We start from the raw sequence: 22003 nt of genomic DNA on the forward strand, positions 1-22003 counted from the left end.
GGGCAGAATGAACAGTAGCTTAGAGTCAGGAAAATGCGTACCTTGCTCAATCAGAGTTGATAGCTGATGTAGCAGGTGCAATGGACATATTTTTGTGGGGTTTCTTGTTCATTTGTTTGACTTCCTTTGCTTTCAGGAATCGTTCCTCCATGTTTCTTCGTGATTCTGATTTTTTGGTCAGTCACAGGGCTCCACCTACCACCTGACAGTCTGTCCAATCAGGGCACTCTATACCCCTGGATTGGAACAGAGAACTTCTCTGAGGAAGCACGTGAACTAAGCAGAGCCAATCAGAGTCCTCTGGGGAGATTAATAAGGGTGCAAGAGAAGAAGGGATAATTTTCCCTTTTCTGTGATTGCTAGTTATGCATTTACAGTGTAATACATTTACAGTGTAAATGTAGCTTTGCTATGGGCATCACTGTCGTTACAGAGAAGGTTGCCTAAGAGTTAAGTCAACTTGGAAGGATAAAGAGCCATGAGGGGAGGAAAGGAGTTCCCGAGCGCAGAGTTTGAATCCTCGGAGCCAACTGGGCCTGAAGCAAAACTTTCCTCCCACATTGGACTTTCCAGTTACAGGAGCCAAACAATTCCTTGTGTGTTTCTGCTATGTTGCATTTCTGTCACCTGCAGCTGAAAGAAAACTAATGCTGGGTTAACCCAAGATAAGATTAGAAAGTAGATACACTTGTGTTACGGTGGGGGCCCTGAATGCTCGACGAAAAAAGCTTGAAAACGACAAGATGAGCCATTTAAATTAGGAGGCTGTGCAGGTGGTATACTGGGGTCTGTTCAGTGGAAGGGGCACACCCTAGAGCTGCTTCAAGTCCCAGGAGTGTTTTCTCAACTGCGGAATGGGAGTAATCTCATGTACTTCGCTGGGGGGCTGTGAGAAATACATTATGTAATATATGAAGCACCTAATACATTGTCTGGTACATTTGAAGCATGATAACCCTTCCTATGGTGATAGTGGTGGTGGTAATGGTGATAGAAAATGCAGGAGGAACAAGAGGAAGGGAAGGAGGAGGAGGGATGGAGGGGCGTGCTGTTCTTGGAATAGGTCATCAGGAGTGGAAATGAATAAGAAGGATGGTGATGAGAGCTACTTTCAACCATCAGCAGGACTATATGCAGTCTGGAAGTGTGAAGAGAGTGAAAGGGAAAAGTCTGTTATGATCCCAGGTTAAAATATCTGTTGAACTGACTGATTCTTGAACTTTTTCTTCTTTTGCATTCATACCATGAAAAATAGGAAAGGGGCGCCTGGGTGGCTCAGTTGGTTAAGCGTCAGACTTTGGCTCAGGTCATGATCTCACAGTCTGTGAGTTGGAGCCCCACATCGGGCTCTGTGCTGACAGCTCAGGGCCTGGAGCCTGCTTCAGATTCTGTGTCTCCCTCTCTGTCTCTGCCCCTCCCCCACTTACACTCAGTCTCTCTCTCTGTCCTCTCTCTCTCTTAAAAATAAAATACCCCCCCAAAAAAGTTTAAAAAAATAGGAAAAACAATAAAACAACTCTGTGTGTGTGTGTGTGTGTGTGTGTGTGTGTGTGTGTGTGTGTGTGTAGATGTGCTTGCATATGGGAGGTAGTGAAAGCTAAAAAGACTCCATTGAGTATTCTTCCTACCCTGTGCCCACTGCAGAATTTGCAGGGTCCTGTGCAAAATGAAAATTCAGGTTCTTTGTTCAATAAATGAAGAAAACAGGTTTTTTTTTCCTTTCCTTTTCTTCTATGGTGTTTTTCTGATCTGTCTTGGTATTTTTGTTACTTGTTCGGTTTTGCTATTTAGAGTCACATTATTGCAGATATAGGGATACTTAGAGTGCCAGCTCAAATCCTCCAGACTCCGGGGCCTTGCCCTGCAACTTGGCTGGTGCCTGACCTTGGTCCTTCCCACACTTGTGCCCAGGCCCCATGCCAGGAGCGGAGGGCAGCAGTGGTCACTGGGCAGGGGTACAGGGACAGGCAGACAAAAACAGGAGACGGGGAGGTGATGAGAGATGGGACTTTGGGTGGGTTGAGGTTCCAAAACTTCACACATGCTGCAATGTCCCATTGGGCTTCAGTTAGAAAATACAAATAGGGATGCCTAGGTGGCTCAGTCGGTTAAGCGTCTGACTTCAGCTCAGGTCATGATCTCACAGTGCGTGGGTTCTAGCCCCGCATCAGGCTAAGTGCTGACAGCTCAGAGCCTGGAGCCTGTTTCAGATTCTGTGTCTCCCCCTCTCTCTGTCTCTCCCCCGCTCATGCTGTTTCTCTCTGTCTCTCAAAAATGAATACAAATGTTAAAAAAATTTAAAAAAAAAGAAAATACAAATAAAAGATGATTATCAGGGAGACTGGTTCAGTAAGTATAGTGTGGGACTCTTGATTTCGGGGTTGTGAGCTCAAGATCCATGTTGAGTACAGAGATTACTAAAAATAAAATCTTTTTTTAAGAAAAGATAAGATTATCAAATATTTCTTTTTTTTTTTTTTTTTTTTTGATTATCAAATATTTCTAATTGACGGCCATAGACCAAAAACTCCAAGCATGTGTCCTCTTCTATGATAGTTAATTTTATACATCAACTTGACTGGGCCATGGGGTGCCCAGATATTTGGCCAACGTGATTCTGTGAGTTTCTGTGAGGGTGTTTTTGGATGAAATTAATATTTAAATCAGTAGACTAAGTTGAGCAGACTGCCTTCTCTAATATGGATGGAACTCATCCAATCAACTGAATAAAACAAAAAGGCTGACTCTTTTCCAAGTAAGAGTTTTTCCTGCTTTCAGATTCACACTGAAACATCAGTTCTTTCTGGCTTTTGGACTGACATTATTGGCCCTCCTACTTCGCAGGCATTTAGACTCCGACTGAAACTAATCAACTTTCCTGGGTCTGAAGCTTCCTGACTTACCCAACAGATCTTGGGATTTGCCAGCCTCCATAATCCCATGAGCCAATTCCTTATAATAAATACCCCCCATATATATCTACTTCTTTGGAGAACCCCAAAGAACCCCCCTGTACTTTTGGGGTACAGGGCTTGTGTGACTACACCGGTCACATATCCATGAAGCTGGCCTTGGTCCTACTTTCCCCACTTGCTACCACCATCCCACACAAAGATAGAGAGAGGAGGAAATTGATCAGTAGGGAGAAGAAACAGCCTTCGTTCTAATGAGCTATCAGTAATGTCTTGCTATTATAATAAAGTACAAACAAATTTTTAATATCTGATAATAAAGGTTTAGACTCTCTAAGTTAGCATAATTTCCACTGTTCCTAGATCACAGATTGAAACCGATCGAGGCAGAGGAATATTAATTTCATATGCCACAGGGTGAGAATTCAGAGGTAGTAAGTGAACCAAGGTCCATCCTTCGTACAGTGAGCTCGGCTCCTCCCCCTGTGTGCGATCAACAGTACGTTTTGTGCTGTAGGATGACGAGGCCTTAGCCAAAAGCCTGGGGCCAGATGTCCGAACTTCAGAATTATCTTGGAATTTTACAAAAGTAATACAGTGTAAGCACTGTATATTATTTACACTCACAGCAGACTCTGGGACAGCACTCTGTGCTAAAATACATTCACATTTCTGAAGTAAAACACGTGAATATTTATACTAGTTGGCCAAAGACTATAAATAGCCTCATGTCAGTCTAGGTAAGATTTAGCTTTCAAATGAGTTCAGGTGAGGTCAGATTTTGCTGCCAAATGAGTTACAAAAACTCAGTTTGTAGAGCTTTCTGGAGTTTGGAAATGCAGGTCAGAGTTAGTGAATTCGTAGTTCCTGTTTCCATGGTTGGCCTCACCTGCCATTCACATCCACATTCTTCAAAGTAATCAGAACAAAATGAGAGGGGGGAGAGCTTGTGGGGAGAGCATCCTGTGTTACAGAAGAATGGCCAAGAGGAAGGCTTAGGGTTTAGCCTTGCAATTGCTTTCCACACCCTGTGGCCCTGCCACCTGAGAGCTACATGAGCCTAGGAAATGAATCAGAACCAAGGTGGAGGAGACAAAAATCCCCACAACCTCTCCTGGAGTTGTTCCTTCATGCACTGTAACACACCCACGGAACCTTCCTCCTAAGGCGTCCCAATGGTGGCTGCCAGCCCTTGGGGCCCTGCACTGGGAAAAATCATCCAGCTCTTTAAAACACATTCATGTCTGTCAACTAAGGGGCTCGTTGTATTCACGCTAGGGACACAAGCTTTAAGAGACCGTCTCCAACATCCAGTCACAGGAAAATCATTCGGAAGCATTGTCTTCAAATACATGGGGTGGGGAGTTATCTGTGACTATCACAGACGCAGCTAACTTCCCGCCCATGTTTTCTCAGTGTATCTCTGTCGTGTTTTAAAATATAGCTAGGGGCCTTATTAACGTTTTATGATGCCATCTTAGAAATTCTCAGGCCATTGTGTAAACATTGTTTGAGGTTTTCTTTAGAGGATGTAATTTCCAAGCGGTTGAATGTTGCTCCTGTTAAAGGTAAAGGCAGGCTTTAACCACGGGGACCCTTCTGTGTGGCCGTGCCACATCATCCATCTTGGAATCTTACCTACCCTCGAAGGCCCAGGACCAATACCATCGTGTCTGACAAAAACCAGGAACAGAGTCTTACCTGGTTCTTCCAGTTGAGCTCTTACATCTGAGTTCTCACTGAACATTTCAGGGTGTCTTATGTAGCATCACTTTTCCTCTTGCCAAATTATATCTTATCCCTAAATAAGACCGTTTTTGTTTTTGTTTCTCTGGAAAGCACTCATTTCTACATCTGGAACTGTTCCTAGGACAAAACCTCCAATGGAAGCAAATACTTAACGATCTTCTTAATAAATGAATAATTTTGGACTTAAAACTCATTTTCCTTGTGGCAATCTAGGTTAAAAATTCCTAGTAACCTAACAATTTTCGCATGTTCCAGCAAATGCTGAAAAAATATACTAAATGGTGTAACCAACTGTGTATTAAAGATTTTTCCCTTCATTGTTACCAATATCTTGTTATGCTACTGTTTGTTGTTATGAATACTTGTGCACTTAATTTATCAGTGTTTGTTTCCTTATTAGTTCACTAAGAACATACGTTCTTTTTTTTTTTTAATTTTTAACGTTTATTTATTATTGAGAGACAGAGAGAGAGACAGAGCATGAGCATGGGAGGGATGGAGAGAGGGGGAAACACAGAATCTGAAGCAGGCTCCAGGCTCTGAGCTGTCAGCACAGAGCCCGACGTGGGGCTCGAACTCACAAACCACGAGATCATGACCTGAGCCGAAGTCGAATGCTTCACTGACTGAGCCACCCAGGCGCACCACTAAGAACATAAATTCTCTCTTAAAAAGGATCTAAGAATCTCTGAAAAAATATTGGTGAAACTGGATTGGAAAGATATAGTGTATTATGTTTAAAAATCAGATTACTCATTAATTACTCAACACCAGTCACTACTGATTGTGCAATAATGAAAGTAAAATTTAAAAGCAAAGAGACTCAAAATGGAGTCAGTGAATTAGACTATGAATGGAATGTGTAAAAGAATTAGGATTTAGCAATTTTAAGGGTCACCGCTGTCCCTAGGAATTTAACTAACCACAGTGTTCACAACAATAGAGTATGTAAAGGAATGCACGTTATACTGGTTCACATTAAGCCAGGGCTTTGAAGTGCTGAAATTCAAGCGAGAAAGCTACATAATCCCCATTGCTTAAAGAAAGAGAGAGAGAAAGGATTTATTCATCACCAGCTGCGTGATCATTCAGTATATTGACATGCTAAGGTAGTAAATAATCTAAGATGGTTTGTTGAAATTAGTACATTTATCTCTCAGACATGCAGAAAGAGGTATTGAAATTAGCAAAGAAGGGTGCCAGATAAAATATAAAATGCTTGGTTAGATTTGAATTTCAGATAAACAACAGATAATTTTTTTTAGTATAAGTCTGTCCCAGATATTTCATGGATAGTTGGGACTGATGTCTCAGTTTCGATGTTTTGTCACCTTCTTTTTTTTTTTTAATGTTTATTTATTGTTTTTAAGAGAGAGAGAGAAACAGAGCATGAGTGGGGGAGGAGCAGAGAGAGACAGAGACACAGAATCTGAGAATCGGAAGCAGGATCCAGGCTCTGGGCTGTCAGCACAGAGCTTGATGCGGGGCTCGAACCCACAAGCCAAGCTGTGAGATCATGACCCTAGCTGAAGTCGAACGCTCACTGATTAAGCCACCCAGGCGCCCCTGTTTTGTCACCTTCTGATGTCATAATTCATTCATTCATTTACTGATTCAGCACTGACTTATTGAGGGCCTTACTCAATGATGAGTACTATGGAAAGCATTGAGCACACAGTGGTGAGCAAAACAGACATGATCTTCCGCATATTGTCCCTGAAGTCTAGTAGACTGATATAGACAAGTGAAAAGACAATCACTCTACGGGGCACCTGCCTGGCTCAGTCAGAAGAACAAGTGACTCTTGATTTTGGGGTCATGAGTTCAAGTCCCACGTTGGGTGTAGAGATTACATAAATAAAAGTAAACTTAAAAAATAGGAAATCACTGTGTAATGTGATAAATGCCATGATTCACAGTTTATTAGAAGGGCAGATAGTGCAGCCTTGGGTCAGAAAAAGACTCCCAGAAGAAGTGATATCTAGACGAGGCCAAAGGCAAGAATGTTGGGAAAGCAGAGGCTTATCAGAGACTACCTACCACACAGGCAAGGCTTGGGGGACAAGAGACATCATGGAACACTCAAAAAACTGAAAACTCCAGTGTCTAGTGTGGTTGAACCATAGACCAGAGGCTGGGGGTGGTGAGAAATGGGACTAAAGAGGTATGTCACGGCCAGATCACCATGGGCCTTACTTAAGCCCGACTGAACAGTTCATGCAGCAAAAAGACATAGTCATATTTACAAATTAGAAAGCTCCCACCAGCAGGAGAAGAGAGAATAGGCTGAAAGGGAGGACAGTGTGATCGTGGGCTAGGGAATGGGTGTGGAGAGAAAGGGATACCAAGAGCTAGTTGGGAGGTCACTCCAAGATGGTCTTGATCTTTGGAAAGGTGCAATATCTTTGAGCCTCTTCTTTGCCTTTGCTTTGATGTTGCGTATTATATAACAAGGCCCTACTAGCTCAGCTTGGCAGGGCAGTTTTGTCTCAGCTATTGCTCTCTTGCCAACAAGACAGAAATACGTGTCTCATAAAGGGATGATGAACCAGATGTGTAATTACGTGTATTAACATGTTTAGTAACGTGTACATAATCTACCCCCAGTGCGGTTTGGATTGACCTGGAGGCACTGGGGAACCAGCCCGAAAGTGGACACTTTGTCAGGGCTGTGGACAGAAATGACCAAGGGCCTTACTTGACTAGCTGCCTAAGGTCACCAGTTATATAGCCTATCCATACAGACAGCTCGTATGAGTAGAGGAATATGCTTTAGCTTTTTTTTTCATGAGGATGAGCTGTGCCCAAACATGATGAACGAATTAATGCAAAAGGGAAATCAAAAAGAGTGGTCAATGATATGCAAAAGAATCACGACCAGAGGTGAGCATGGGTGAATGGGAAAGAGGAAGAAGTAATCCATGGCATCAACTAGAACAAATAAGCAAACACAAGTAAGCAAATAAGTCACAGTTACTCTTTATTGAGAGTGGACTGTGCACCATAAACAGTATACATGTCCTTTAATTTAATTCTCACAAATGTGCTAAGGAATTCATTGTTGTTCTTATTTTCCAGATGAGGAAAATTGTGGCTCAGTATATTTAAGTAACTCTCCCAAGATCACACAGCGTGCGGGTGCTGGGACCAATATTTGTACCCTCTGGGGTGCAATAGGCTCTGGTGTGGCATGAAAGAAAAGATACTTTTCTCGTGGAGTGGCATGAGATGATATTTTGGAGGCACCCTTCCGTGCGGAACAGAACAATAAGAGCAGTTCACAGGCACCGTTAAGTTCATGGAATGTTGGGATCTCCCTGCCTGGAGGTCCAAAAGCATCCATGCATAGAACCGACAAGGCTAACAGAGATACATACTTGACGTTATTCAAGATTCAATACATCCACCTATTACTTCTTAGTTCTATGGGTTTAGACGAACACAGGTGATTTAGCCGAGAAAGAATAAGTTACTGCTGCTTAATTTATGAATAGTTAGAGAAGAGCAACATTCATTTGCAGCCAGTCCTAGGAGCGGTGGTCACCAAGATCAAGTCATGTCGGACTAATCTCATTTCCACCTTATGTTGATGCTGTTCTGCTGAGCTAGAAGATCAGGGGCATGCCATGGAACTACTCAATTTTGATTTCATCCAAGTTCTTAGAAAAACTCTTTCTGATATCCTTGTGAAGCAGTGTGAGAATGGTAAGCTGAATACTAGCTCCACTGAATAGAGGTGTGGCAACTGGAAAAAATTACAGCCTGAGAGTATCATGACTTGGGTGTACGTAGTGATATACTATAAGGCATCATACTTAGACTTGTCTTTTTCAATATATTTTGGATGACTGGGAGAATGTGATCTATCTTTTGAGCTTCAGTGTCATAATAAAGTAACTGCTGGAAATCTTCATAGGGATATCCAAGGCAACTCAACCTAAAATGTCCAAAAGTGACATCATAATCTTCTCTCTCAGACTTGCCTCTCTCTGTTCCTCCCTAACTCAGTTAATAGACTGCCATATTAGTCAAGTGTCTTAGCTGCAAGTGCTTGAACTCACCTTGAACTAGCTTAGGCAACAAAGGGAAAACATTGTCTCAGGAAATCCAAGGAAAATTGTATAAACAAATTGTTGGGAAGGACAGGGATGCAAATGGGCCCCAGGAACAACTGAAGCCAGGGTCTCAAACATTATACAACTTTCCTCTCTGGGGATACCTGGGTGGCTCAGCCAGTTAAGTGTCTGACTCTTGATTTTGGCTTAGATCACAGTTCATGGGATCAAGTCCCAAGTCGGGCTCAGTGCTGATAGCGTGGAGCCTGCTTGGGATTCTCTCTCTCTCTCTCTCTCTCTCTCTCTCTCTCTCTCTCTCTCTCTCTCCTCCCCCCCCAAATAAATAAATAAACAGGGGCACCTGGGTGGCTCAGTTGGATAAGTGTCCAACTTCAGCTCAGGTCATGATCTCACGGCTCATGAGCTTGAGCCCCGCATCGGGCTCTGTGCTGACAGCTCAGAGCCTGGAGCCTGCTTCCGATTCTGTGTCTCCTTCTCTCTCTCTCTCCCTCTGCCCTTCTCCCGCTTGTACTCTGTATCTCTCTCTCAAAAGTAAACATTTAAAAAGCAAATAAATAAATAAACAAATAAGTAATAAATAAATAAAATGTATATTAAAAAAAAAAAAACTCCTCTCTCTTTCTCTTCGCCTTTTGGTTTCATTTTCTTTTGCTTCAGACCAACTCTATATGGTAGAAAATATGGCTGCCAGCTCCATCATTTATATCTTGAAGCATTCTCCTAGTTCAGGCTACTATAACAAAATACCATAGACTGGGTGGCTTAAATAACAAACAAACTGTGAGAAACATCTTCCCAGTAAGCTGGGAAGGCCAAAATCAAGGCTGTGTCTGGTGAGTACCTACTTCTGGCTTGTAGACAGTTACCTCCTTACTGTATGGGAAGTACATGGCTGTGAGAGAGCTTATTTCTCTCATGTCACTTCTTAAAAGGGGCCCAATCCCATTAATGAGGTCTCCTTTCTCATGACTTAGTAATTTTCCAAAGGCCCACCTCCAAATACCATCATGTTGGGGATTAGGCTGCAATATATAAATTATATCAATTGGGGGAGGGGGGGCGGTCACAAAACGTTCAGTCCATGGAAAACTTCTATCTCTAAAAAGGCCAGACTAAAGCTTGCTTTGGTTCCAAGTTCAAAAGTCTGGACAAGCACTCTGATTGGTTTGGTTCGAATCAGTTGCCCTCCTCTGTATCCATTAACTGCTGTTAGTGGGTTGGGGTTCTATGATTGTCACAGGGGAGGTGTCCTTCTAGACCTATCAGTTAAGGCCGTGGGCTCAAAATTATGGGAAAAATAGTATCTCCCTTAAAGTAAATTGCTAACAGTTCTCAGAAGAAAGGGTGTAATTTTTTTCCTCAGTAAAAAGTCATAGGTGTCCACTATCATTGTGAGAAATCCATCCCTTGGAATCATTGAATGTTATCCTGGACTCCTCTCCCTCTTGAACTTCCCCAGTCAATCAGTCAACCAATCCCCAAATGGATCAAATTTGCCCCCTCCTGGTTTTTCCAACTAAGTTCCACTTTCTTACTTTAAATCCTGTTCATTTTTTGCCTGAAAAATGGTGGTAGTTTTTTGGTGGCACTGTCTCTTATCTTCACCATACTTGGTATAAACCATCAAAATGAACTTCCTAAAACACAATCTGGTCACACTTGCAAGATTCTCCACCACTCAGTGAATAAAGTTCCAAACCTCACGTATAATGTGTGGTCCTTCTAAGCTTGAGGCCTCTTCTGCTCCTAATTTATTCGCATGCCAGGATTTCAATTTGCTTCTTCTGGAAATTCACCCAGATGTCTCACTCCAAAACACAAGGAACAGGGGCGCCTGGGTGGCTCAGTCAGTGAAGCGTCTGACTCTTGATTTTGCCTCGGGTCATGATCTCACGGCTTGTGAGATGGTGTCCCGCCTCGGGCTCCGTGCTGACAGTGCAGAGCCTGTTGGGATTTTCTCTCTCTCTCCCCCTCCCTCCCTGCCCCTCCCCCACTCGTGCTCTTTTTCTCTCTTTCAGAATAAATAAAAAAAACATTTGTTTTAATCTTAAAAAAGACAAACAAGGAACATCCACTCAACTGCGGAATGAGACAGCTCTGAAGACGTCTTTTTTTCTGCTGTTGATGGGGAACTGATGTTACACAGAACCTAAGGAGGAAGTAGATAGGGAGCCGCTCTGGTTTGAACTTTAGTTTTACAGACGAAATACGGAGTCTGAGCAGAATAAAGTTGCTTCGTGCGCTGATGATCAATAGCCTAAGTCTTCTGATTCACATTCCAGTGCCCCAAATCCAGATGGAAGTGAAAACAAATCTGACGAACAGTAGGGCTAACAGGGGAGGAAGGGAATACAATCCTAGGGAAAAAAGATCCAGAAAAGAAGGAAGGGCTTTCATTTTCTGGAATCATCCCTAACCCCAAAATGTAAAAGAAAACAAGAGAAGCTGATAAAGTCTAGGGAGAAGGGGGACGTGTCGCTACACACAGGAAGCGGAGTCATAAGAAAAGGGGAAAAAGGAGCAATGGTTAGCTTAAGAAATCATTTCCTTAGAATGGGCTGGATTCAGGTCCAGGAATAAAGGGCCCAGATGGTTTTAATGATCAAACTCTGCCTCTTGCTTTCATCCGGCTGCAGCAGGAACTGTCACCAGTGAAGGGCCATATCCTGTCAGTGGGTGGCCTCACGAGCTCCCACTGGTGCCTTGGAAGTTGTTCACTGAGGCTGAGATACTTTGCCAACCCCCAAACCTCGCACCGGGAAGCCTGCCTACCCACCCCCAGGACTGCTCTGGTATTCAGCAATCTGGTGGAATGTGCGAGGGGAGTAATTCTCTCAGTCTTGGACGTCTCTTGGTCCTGTCCTTCATTCACTTTAACATATAAGTCATGTTGGAATATGATTTCTGGATCATCCTTACCTCCTTGATAAAGCAAAGAATCGTCAGCGTTTGTGAGAAATACAAAAATACCGGTCAACCTGAGGCCCCAAAGGATACTTTGAATGTATTTGACTATGAGGAAAATAACTGCTAAAATTCACCTAGAAATAATTCTCTCTTTTCTTCTTGTTGCCTTCCCTCAACCGAAGCTGAACTATTGAGAGATCACGATGTTGAGGTTACCTCCAAATAAGGGAGTATTCACAAAAATTTTACCCCTTGATAGCAAAGCAGAAAAGTCGCCCCAGTTCAGAAGAAAATCACTGGCCTTCCGTAGACTGACCCAAACTCCTTTTCCAACACTTGAGTTAATACCAGTATCATGAGACCCCAGTCTGTGTTCTTCTTTTTGTTAGTTTGGAAAGAATGACTAATCCCTGTATACTATTCTTGGACTGTTATTTTGGCCAGTTTAGGAGGAATGGATGAATACTAATAACATCCGACGTTTATAGCACGTTCAGAGTTTATAAAGCCTTTTTCCATTGACTCCTCACAGCAGTTCCCAGATGAAGTGACTTGACCTGGCTCATCTGTGACCAAGCGATGAAGCTAAGATATAAACATGAGTCTTCTGAATCCAGCCTTCAGTTTTAACTGTGCACTAGACAGGGTAAGTAACGGTGGCCGTAACCAGCAGCCTTCACCTTCCAGTGGTGCAGTGCAGAAAAGTTGCCTCCTGTTCACAGCAGTGTGGGCTGGAGGGGATGGGGATTCTGTTTCATCTAGTCGTGCGGAGATTCATGTTCAGGCCACCTGTGCGTCACGGTTTTCCACACGTGGTCTCCAAAGCCACTGGAGAGGGAGAGGGAAGGGGAGAGGGCACACGGGAGATTTTGACGGGCCAGGCCTGCAAGTGGAGAACATCACTTCCGCCCAGGTCCTTTTGTCCAGAACGTCATCTTAGCAAGGGAGGCTGAAATGTAATTCAGCTGTTCACCCAGGCTCACAAGCCTCAGGAAAGTGTATCTGAGAGCTTTGCCCTTAGAACTTTGGTTTATCAGGCTTCCACAAAGTCTGTTTTGTTGGGGAGGCCATGTTGAATACTCTCTGGAAGTGACTTATTTGTTTTTCCTTTCCAGAGTCTTTTCCTCCTTTAAACTCCCCAAATTTCTGTCTATCCTATTCACTTTTAGCCCTTCCCCAGAGGCTGCTTTGAGATCAGTTCAGTTCTCATTTTAACTCTTCACCTGTGTATTTCTCTTTACCCTCATGAATCATAAGTTCTTTGTTGTTTTAAATGCTTAAATGTTAAATGTCTTTTAAATGTTTATTTATTTTTGAGAGAGACAGAGTATGAGCGGGAGAGGGGCAGAGAGAGAGAGAGGGAGACACAGACTCCGAAGCAGGCTCCAGGCTCTGAGCTGTCAGCACAGAGCCCAACGCGGGGCTCGAACTCACAAACCGTGAGATCATGACCTGGGCTGAAGTCAGACGCTTAACCAACTGAGCCACCCAGGCGCCCCTCATAAGTTCTTTGAAGACAAAAACGTGTCTACTAGCACAATACTGTGAGATACATTCCCTCCAATCTCCTTCAGCAACCTTCTGCTTTCATCTAAAAAAACTCAGTGCTGCCCTACTATGTACGAGATGCTCTTGGAGCCATAGGGAGAAGCAAAGAGGAGTTAGCCCTGGGGTCTTAAGAAGCTTATGAACAAGACTAATGTGAAACTGCTACAAGGCATGTAGAAATACGGTGCTAAGGAAACACAGAGGGAAGAGACTGATTTTGAATTGAGGGGAAGGGGACTCAAAGGACCTCACTGAAGAGTTAGGAATCATTCTAGAAGTAGCTAGCAGTTATGGAGTTGTTACTCTGTGCCAGGGCCTGCCCTGCAGTGCCTTACATGTACTATTTCATTTCCATCTCATTACAACCTCATGAGACGGCACTAGCATTGGTCCGTTAGCCAGACTGGGACACTGAAAAATGTGTGATAAGGGACATCATTGGGACAACTGGTGAAATGTCAATACAGACTGTAGATTAGATAGATAATAGCATTGTATGAATGCTACTTTTCTTGATTTTGATAGCGTTTTGTGATGATACAGGAGAATATTTTTGTTCAGAGGAAAGTCACCCCGAAGTATTTAGGAAGAAAGGGGCATGATACACACTTACTCTCAAATCCTTCAGAAAATAGTTATAATTGTGTGTGTCAATATGTGGGTGCACACGCACGTGTGTTTGTGCGTGTGTGGAGAGAGAGGGAAAGAGAGGCAGGGGGAGCGGGGGAGAGAATGTCAAAAGCAACGTGGCAGAACATTAACAATTGGTGAATGCAGATGACGGGTATACTGGAGGTTTTGTGCCACACTTGAAATCTTCTGCAGGTTTAAAAGTTTTTCAAAGTGCAAGCGACAAGAGAAAAGACAGAAAACTCACAGAGAGGAATTCAGTGAATTGCCCAGCTCATACAGCTTGTGAATCGTGGGAAGCGGTCTCCTCCAGAATCCGCGAGCTTTACCGCCTGGGCACCGCGAAGGATGCATATCCTCTGTGTCTACTCATTTGTCTGGCACCGCCCACCTCCTCAATCCCATTGCAGCTGCCCAGGACCAACGAGGCACTTCCCTTGAAGTGGAAAAGGTTTGCCATCTGGCTGGCACCTGCTGCTGGTCAGGCAGACACTCTTGTGTCCCTGCTTCTGGATTTGGATGAAACATCCTGCTGCGGGACATGGGACGGAGAGAAGGGAGACAATGATGCATCCAGGAGTGGCCCTATGGGGCCAACTGCCACCAAGGGGAAACTGGAGAGAAGCTTGCCCCTCCTCTCTGTCTCCTGTGGCTGTGGACGACTTCGGGGTGAGAGAAGTTCCATGTGCAGAGCAGACACACACGCATGACAACCTGTGTTCAACGCAGTGGAGCATCAGGTCATATTGCTTCACATCCTCCCTTGTCCCACTGCACTTTCCCCATCCCTGCTGCCTTGGATCTATGCCTCCCCAGTGTAGTGTGAGCACTTTAATCCTTGCCTTGGGCTCTGTTTTCTACAATGGGGGGGGGGGGGTGGCTAGAAAAATAATTATGCAACAGTGCTCCTCATTTGAGCTGGGTCCCGAAAGATGGGTCAGAGACTGACAGGCAGAAGGATGAGATAAAGACATTACAAGTAGAAGGAGTGGGCTGCAGGAAAGCACAAAGGATAGTGGGAAATCGTGGGGTTGGGCAGGGGAGTGCAGACAATGAAATTAAGATGTAATAGAAGGTGGTGGGCGTGGATGCCTGCTGTAGAATTGTTGCTGTTTTTTTTGTAAGCAGGCTTCATACCCAATGTAGGGTTTGAACTCATGACCCGGAGATCTAAGACCTGAGGTGAGATCAAAAGCTGGACGCTTAACTGACTGAGCCACCTAGATGCCCCTACCTGCTGTAGAGTTCAAACATCGTTTTGTAGGCACCAGAGTGAACCATGATGACTCTTCAAGGTACGATGGATAAAATAATTATAACAACAACAACAACAACTAATGTTTATTAAGCACATACTATTTGCTAGCCTTTGCACTAAGCATTTTTCATAAATTATTTTCCTTAATCCTAGCCATAGTCCTATGAGATGGGTACTAATTATTATTTCCTAAGACGTAGAAAGGTTAATAAATTTGCTCAAGGTCACCCAGATTTTGAACTCCATATTGCATGCTCTTTGCCACCAGGGCTGGGTTTAGAGACATAACTTCAGGGGAGGTATAGAGGACTGGTTGGTGGTAGAGACTTTAGAAATAGAGCTGCTCTGGGGTGCCTGGATGGCTCGGTTGGTAAAACATCCAACCTTAGCTCAGGTCATGATCTCGCGGTCAACGGGCTCGAGCCCCGCCTCCGGTTCTGTGCTGACAGCTCAGAGCCTGGAGCCTGCTTCAGATTCTATGTCTCCGTCTCTCTTTGCCGCTCCCCTGCCTGTGCTCTAGCTCTCTCACTCTCAAAAGTAAATAAACATAAAAAATTAAAAAGAAAAAAAAGAAGTAGAGTTGCTCTGAGTTGAGGATTCTGCCAACTTTCACAAAAAAGAAGCAGGGAGGAGGCGTAAAACACACCTTTCCTCCTCCACACGCAGTTTTTCCATTTATTCATTCAAGGTAAATAGTTACAACACAACGGACACTGATCTTAAAGCCGGGGATGGACCTTGCGAATTAGTGAGGGAGGTACAAATTAATCCAAGAATCACGCATCTATCATTGCAGACTACCGTGTGCTCTGGAGGAAAAGCCCAGGGAGTGAAGAGGGCATATTCCAGGCATGGTCTAGCTTGGCAGACACGGATCCCACTTCGGAAAGTAATCCCTCTACTGAGAGGCTGGGGAGCTAATGAAAAGCAGCCAGCCAATGGAAACATGGCATGTGCTAACATATTCTGAAATTTAGTAAGTCTGCCATATGCTCCTGATTGCTTCCAACCCCTCAATCTCCTCCGGTGGTTCTCATCTTTGTTAATGAAAATGCCATCTTCCGAGTTGCCTGAGGCTAGAGCATGGTAGGCATCTTTGACTCCTGTTTCTCAGGACTCAGATGGAACTCATCAGCAGGTGCCCCTGCCTTCATCGTTGAAATGCGCTCGGGGTACCATTGTTGCAGGGATTTCTACCTTAATACCTGGGATTCATTGTCTCTCTGCTTCGAAGAATGAAAAGCTGGACACAGTGAAATGAGCAGCGGGCAAAAGTTTCTTAGAGTATAAGGTTATGAAGTGAGAATAGTATGGAAGCTCTTCTTACACAGAGGGGGCATTTGAAAGTGAACGCCCCCGACAACAGGCAAGGGTCTTTCTTTTATCGGCTTAGGTTGGCCCCTTTTCCTTCCCCCTCATTCCTTCTCCAGTTCTACCCTTATTGGCTTGAGAACTGTAAATGTCTAATCCTTCCTTTTTGATGGGCTCCTTTCCATTGTATGAGGGGTGGTCTATGGTCAAACTGTTCCTTGTGGGTCATGCATTTTACGGTCTGCTTATTTTTAGTCAGGTCTTTTGTTGGTCAAATTCCTGAGGGAAACCTGAGGGGGAGTAGGTAGTTGTCCGTCCCATTCTCAAGAGGAACTTTATGCCTGAGGGAGTTTGCTTGAGGCCTGCCCTTCCCAGAAGAAATGTTTTAAAATCGGTGTTTTTTGCCAAGCAGGGACCTTCAAGTCCTAGCCTCTCCCTTTCTGCCTACTGAATGCTATCTTTTCCTACCTACCATCACTTCCCACCATCACAACTGCTACCGCCCTGGTCCAGTCCAATCCATGCTTGATCTGTCAGCGGGACCATTGTGATAGCCTCCTTCACTGCCTTCCTTGCTTCTGCTCTTGTTCCCCATAGTCTATTCTCAACAGATCTCAACAGATCTTGTTAAAATGTCAACCACATCATGTCCCCTGTGCCCAGGACCCTCCACCAACTCCCCATGTCAGAGGAAAAATCCAAATTCTCACAGTGACCCACAAGGCTCGTGGAAATTCCAGGCCCTTGCCCAATGGCTCGGCTCACCTCTGGGGCCCCTCCTGAAAGTCCTGTCTTTTTCTTTTGCACTAGTCCAGCCATGGCAGCCTGCTCGCTGTTCTCAACAGCCAGACTCAAACCTCTGTCCTTCCTAGTCGGTCTGCCTGGAAATCCTTGCCCCACCCCCACCCTATACACTTCCCATCCCCCTTCCTGTACCACAGCGAACCTCACCACAGTACAGACTGTGTCTTCTAATCCGTTCTTTTGTTTATGGTCTGCACCCCACCACCTCTAGAACGTAAGCACTGTTGTGCTAACGCATTGCTGTGATGCTGGCGTTGACACTGCAGACAGTAAGTAGTTGTCAAAAAGATTAAGAACTTTTGAGGGCTTTTGGCAAGGCCCTTTGCCACTGCAGAAGCTCAAGAGGAAAAGGAGAGGAGATCCTCCTGGAAGCCTAGGGCCCCCATGGATTTCCTCGGGTGTCAGGAAGGCCCCTGGATGCCTCACCTCCGGGGTAGACATTGTGATGCATACCTCAGATCACACTTCAGGATGGGAAGTCTTATGCTCTCAGCTCAGCCCCTGCTGGGGATTGCCTCAGCTGAGGAGAGCTGCCTCTCCCAACATGGCGTCTCTCTCCCACAGCCATCCAAACCCACTGCTGACTGGCATGGGGTGTAAAGGCCCTGCCCTCTTGTCCCAGTCCAGAACTCTGAAGGATCCTCCCATCTTCAGAACTCCCCGTGAGGTTGGCTGAGGCCCTCATTGGACCTGCATGACTGCTCTCCCTCCCCCCCTAGCTGACTGTGCTTCATTTCCTTCCTCTCCACAGATGTGGATCACAGGAGCCCTCCCCTGTCAGCCTCTGGCACAGTAACTCCATCTCACAGCGAAGTTCCCAGAAGACACAGTCTGTGACACTCCCGACCCCCCCCCCCCCACCCAAATCAAGACGCCTCTCTTTCAGATACTGAGACTCACAAATAGTGACCCTTCGTCATTACAGGCAAAAACAGACTGTCTCCTGGAAAAGACAATTGGCTTCATGAGGGCCAAGCGGTCATTCACTTCTGAACTCACAAAATCAATGGCACGCCATTAAGGAGAAAATACGAAGGATCTCCAAGAAGCTCTGAAGAAAGGGGATGTCATCACTGGGACTTTGGGAATTTAGTGCCATGCTCAAGTAACATAGCCGCTTTTAAGTGGGACCTCCTGAAGCTAGTTCATACCCCTTTGTGAGGATGATGGGAAGGCTGTGGTCTTCTCTGTACCGTGACTTCCCAGAATAATGAGGGTTAACAGAGTCTAGCTTTCAGGAAGACTCGGGTAGGGAGAGGTCAAGGGGAGCGCTCACAGACGGCTGGGCATATTTCTGTGTTGTTTCAACACATCAGGAGCAAGAATTAAGTTACTCGTCCAACACAAATGAACAAAATATGTAAAGACCGTAAAATAAAACTCATGCTTTCTTAACGTCTTTGCAGCTGGAGGACACAGGAATCACCCCACTGACAGCATGTCTGGTGATCTCTAATCCAGACCCTGCTGCCTGCTGCTGCTCTCTTCGAAAACAAATCTACGCAGGTCTTTGAACCATCTTAGATGCCGCTTCAAGATACTTTTGGCTGATTACGTAAGGACCAAACTCCTCACTGCAATACTGAACATCTTTCACAATCAAACCAAAAGTAAACACTGCGGGCTCCATTCTAATTCTTGGGACATTTTCCCTCCTCCCTGCCCCCACCTTTCAGAATCACTTTCTGTTCCTTAGAGAAGCTGGGCCCTTCCCAGCTCTTCGTTTTTGCATTTGCTAATTCCCCTTTCCCTTTTCCTCAGTTCCGCCCCAGCTTCAATGTCACCTGTCTGTCAACCTCTGAGTCTCCCCAACTCCAGCCATAATGCATTGCTTCCACCTTTGCTGTCACGCAGCACGTCGTCCGATCACTGCTCTGACTTGTCTTGTTTTTACAATAGGAATTTTAAATTACAATAGGAATATAAGCTTATGTGCTGATGTTGTAAGATATAAAAGTATACAGAGTAGCAAATATGAATCCCTTCCCCCATGTTTTGATTCAGAAGTTCGTTGGTGGGGGTCGGAGAGGTACACAGGTGGCCATGACTTTATTCTGCGTGCCATTTAATATCTGAATATTTCTTTAAAAAATTTTTTAAATTTATTTTTGAGAGAGAGAGAGAGAGAGAGCACGCAAGCACGAGCTGGACAGGGGAAGAGAGAGAGGGGAACAGAGGATTCCAAGTGGGCTCCTGGCTGACAGCAGAGAGCCCGATGTGGGGCTCAAAGTGAGATCATGACCGGAGCTGAGGTTGGACACTTAACCGACTGAGCCCCCTAGGTGCCCCTAATATCTGAATATTTCATTAAAAAGTGACAGTCTTTCCTTTTCTTTGGCACTCATCATCTGCCAGAAGTACTTTTAACAGTTCATGGTGTACTGGTCTTTCTAGACTTTTGCTGCTTTCAAACATGTAAATCGTCGCGTTTACCAGTGCAATGATGGTTTATTCAAATAGAATCATACTGTTCCTATTGTTCTATAATTTTTCATTAATAGACGAGTGGTTTCAGGCTGCAAGGAAATTGAGCAGATAGTACAGAGAGTTCCCATTTACTTCCCCTCCCTACCATGGCTTCCCCTATTATTATCATCTTGTGTGGTTCATACGGTAAAATTGAGGAGCGGTTATTGATATATTACTAACTGGCGTCCATAGTTAACATTAGGGTTCGCCCTCCCTGTTGGGTTCTCTGGGTTTGCCAGATACATGATGTCACATATCCACCATTACATAGCATACAGAATAGTTTCACCCTCCCTAAGGACCCACCGTGCTCTACCCATTCATCCCTACCCACCCCACCCCCACCCACCTCAGCCACTGGCAACCGCCCATCTTCTCTCTGTATTTGCACTTTTACCTTTTCCAGAATGTCAAAAGGTTGGAATCACACAGCACATTTCCTTTTCAGACTGCCTCCTGTCACTGGGCGATATACATTTTAGGCTTTTCCGTGTCTTTTTGAGGCTATAGTTTACCTTTCTAATCGACATGTTCCCCCCATATCCTTACATGCTTCCTGTACCTTTTTCTCTTCAGCAGCTACCTACGTATCTTTTGGTACGATTGTAAAAACTTCCTTATCTTTTTCCTTCTCAAGGGACATGTGGGTTTCTCAAGTTTTTTAGCTGCATATTTACATATCTTTGACTCCCCATAAACTTTGCACTCCATAACCAATAAAACATGGTGTTCAATAAACAGCGTTGCTTCTGTTCACAAAGAAGAACTGTAAACACAGGAAAAGGGTGGGTGGTGGTAACTCAAAGCAAGAAGAGGGAAGGTCCCATAGGGTCCCATAAGTAGTGGCAGAGGGGCTCAGGGGAGAGAGGGGGTAGCAGGCTGGGAAAAAGCTGGGCCACAAAGACTTAACAGAGGAAGCAGGTTTACAACTGAGTCTTAAAAGGGTAGGGAGGGAGGGACACCTGGGTGGCTCGGTCAGTTAAACATCTGACTCTTGATTTCAGCTCAGGTCATGATCTCAGTTCCTGAGATGGAGCCCCACATCAGGCTCTGCACTGACTGCCTGGAGCCTGCTTGGGATTCTCTCTCTCTCCCTCTCTGCCCCTCCCCCACTGATATGCACACGCTCTCTCTCTCTCAAATGAACAAACTTTTAAAAAAATGGTGGGTAGGGGTTAGGAAGACGGGGGGATTTTCATCTTTTTTATTTCTAAAATCAAGAAGCAATCTCAGGGGGGCTCCTGGCTGGCTCAGTTGCAATAGTGTGCAACTCTTGATCTCAGGGTTGTAAGTTCGAGGGCCACATTGGGTGTAGAGATTACTAGAAAGAAAATAATAATAAACTTAAAAAAAAAAGGCAGCAACCTCAGTATGCTTGGGCTGGCATCACTGCCCAGCAGCCTGGGGGCCTGGACATATGCCCACCTTGACTGCTGCCGCCTCCCCAGCTGCCTGGCCTGGAGAGCACGTGAAGGAAAGACAGAACGTTTTTCCTAAGAACATCGTGTGCATGGTATGACTCCCAGGCAGGCCCTGGCCAAAAAAGGCAAGGAGGACTGGCCTCCAGGAGTTCTCGTTCCAAAAATATTCTTTGCTAGTGGAAACCAAGGAAATGTGGAAAGACTCATGGGCCGATGGCCTGACCACTCCTGGGGCTGCATCTCGTAACATTTCTGACCTCTCTGGTATAGAATGTGTCAGGGTGTGGTCCATCTCCCCCTTCCACACAGACTATTCTCATGCTTGAGAGCCACATCTTCACCACCTTAATTTCTCCTGTGGCACCTACCACCCAGAGGAACTGCTGGTGTTTGTTGCTAAATGACTATCTGAACCAATAGTGTTAGGAGCTACCACTCCTACTTTGGGTTCCCCCAGAAGCATACCCTGAAACGAAGATTCCAGGGAGAGTAGTTTATTTGGGAAGTGACTCGGGGACAGCCATAGGGGAGTGGGAAGTGAGATGGGGAAGGGAAGGCAGCCAATAAGTCATTAAGCACGCTATTTCTGTGGACATCTAGAGCCTAATCTCCCAGGGAATCTCTGGGAAAAGGTGCAAAACACGTCCTGGGAATTATCCTACAAGATGGCAAGATGGCTGAGATATTTATATGCCGACTCCTAAGAGTCACTGGTGGAGGGCGGCTCCTGGGGGTATAATAATTTGCAGCCCTTCAAGCCTGCCGTACACAGGATGACAGGGCGACCTTCTACAGTTCCAGAAAAGTCTCTCAGGTTCTGAGGGGCAGAAGCCGGAAGGTGGAAGTCAGCCAGAGCACACTGATACGGCAAACCCAATGGGCCACAGGTGGGGGGACATCTGCTACACTACCTTTTAG

At 45.0% G+C, this 22003-nt stretch overlaps 1 long non-coding RNA gene across 2 annotated transcripts; it reads left to right on the top strand.

Moving 5' to 3' along the window:
• Positions 1-11698: 11698 nt before the first annotated feature.
• LOC106980014 (uncharacterized) lies at positions 11699-20600 on the top strand. 2 transcript variants are annotated; one of them, XR_008298036.1, is made up of 4 exons: positions 11706-12290; positions 14018-14491; positions 15877-16056; positions 17947-20600. It is a non-coding gene; the product is annotated as an uncharacterized LOC106980014 (long non-coding RNA). The 2 variants fall into 2 exon arrangements; XR_008298035.1 differs by having other exon boundaries at positions 11699-12290; positions 14018-16056.
• The last annotated feature ends 1403 nt before the right edge of the window (positions 20601-22003 follow it).

The sequence above is a fragment of the Acinonyx jubatus genome, chromosome C2, assembly GCF_027475565.1.
Source record: "Acinonyx jubatus isolate Ajub_Pintada_27869175 chromosome C2, VMU_Ajub_asm_v1.0, whole genome shotgun sequence".
NCBI classification, from domain to species: domain Eukaryota; kingdom Metazoa; phylum Chordata; class Mammalia; order Carnivora; family Felidae; genus Acinonyx; species Acinonyx jubatus.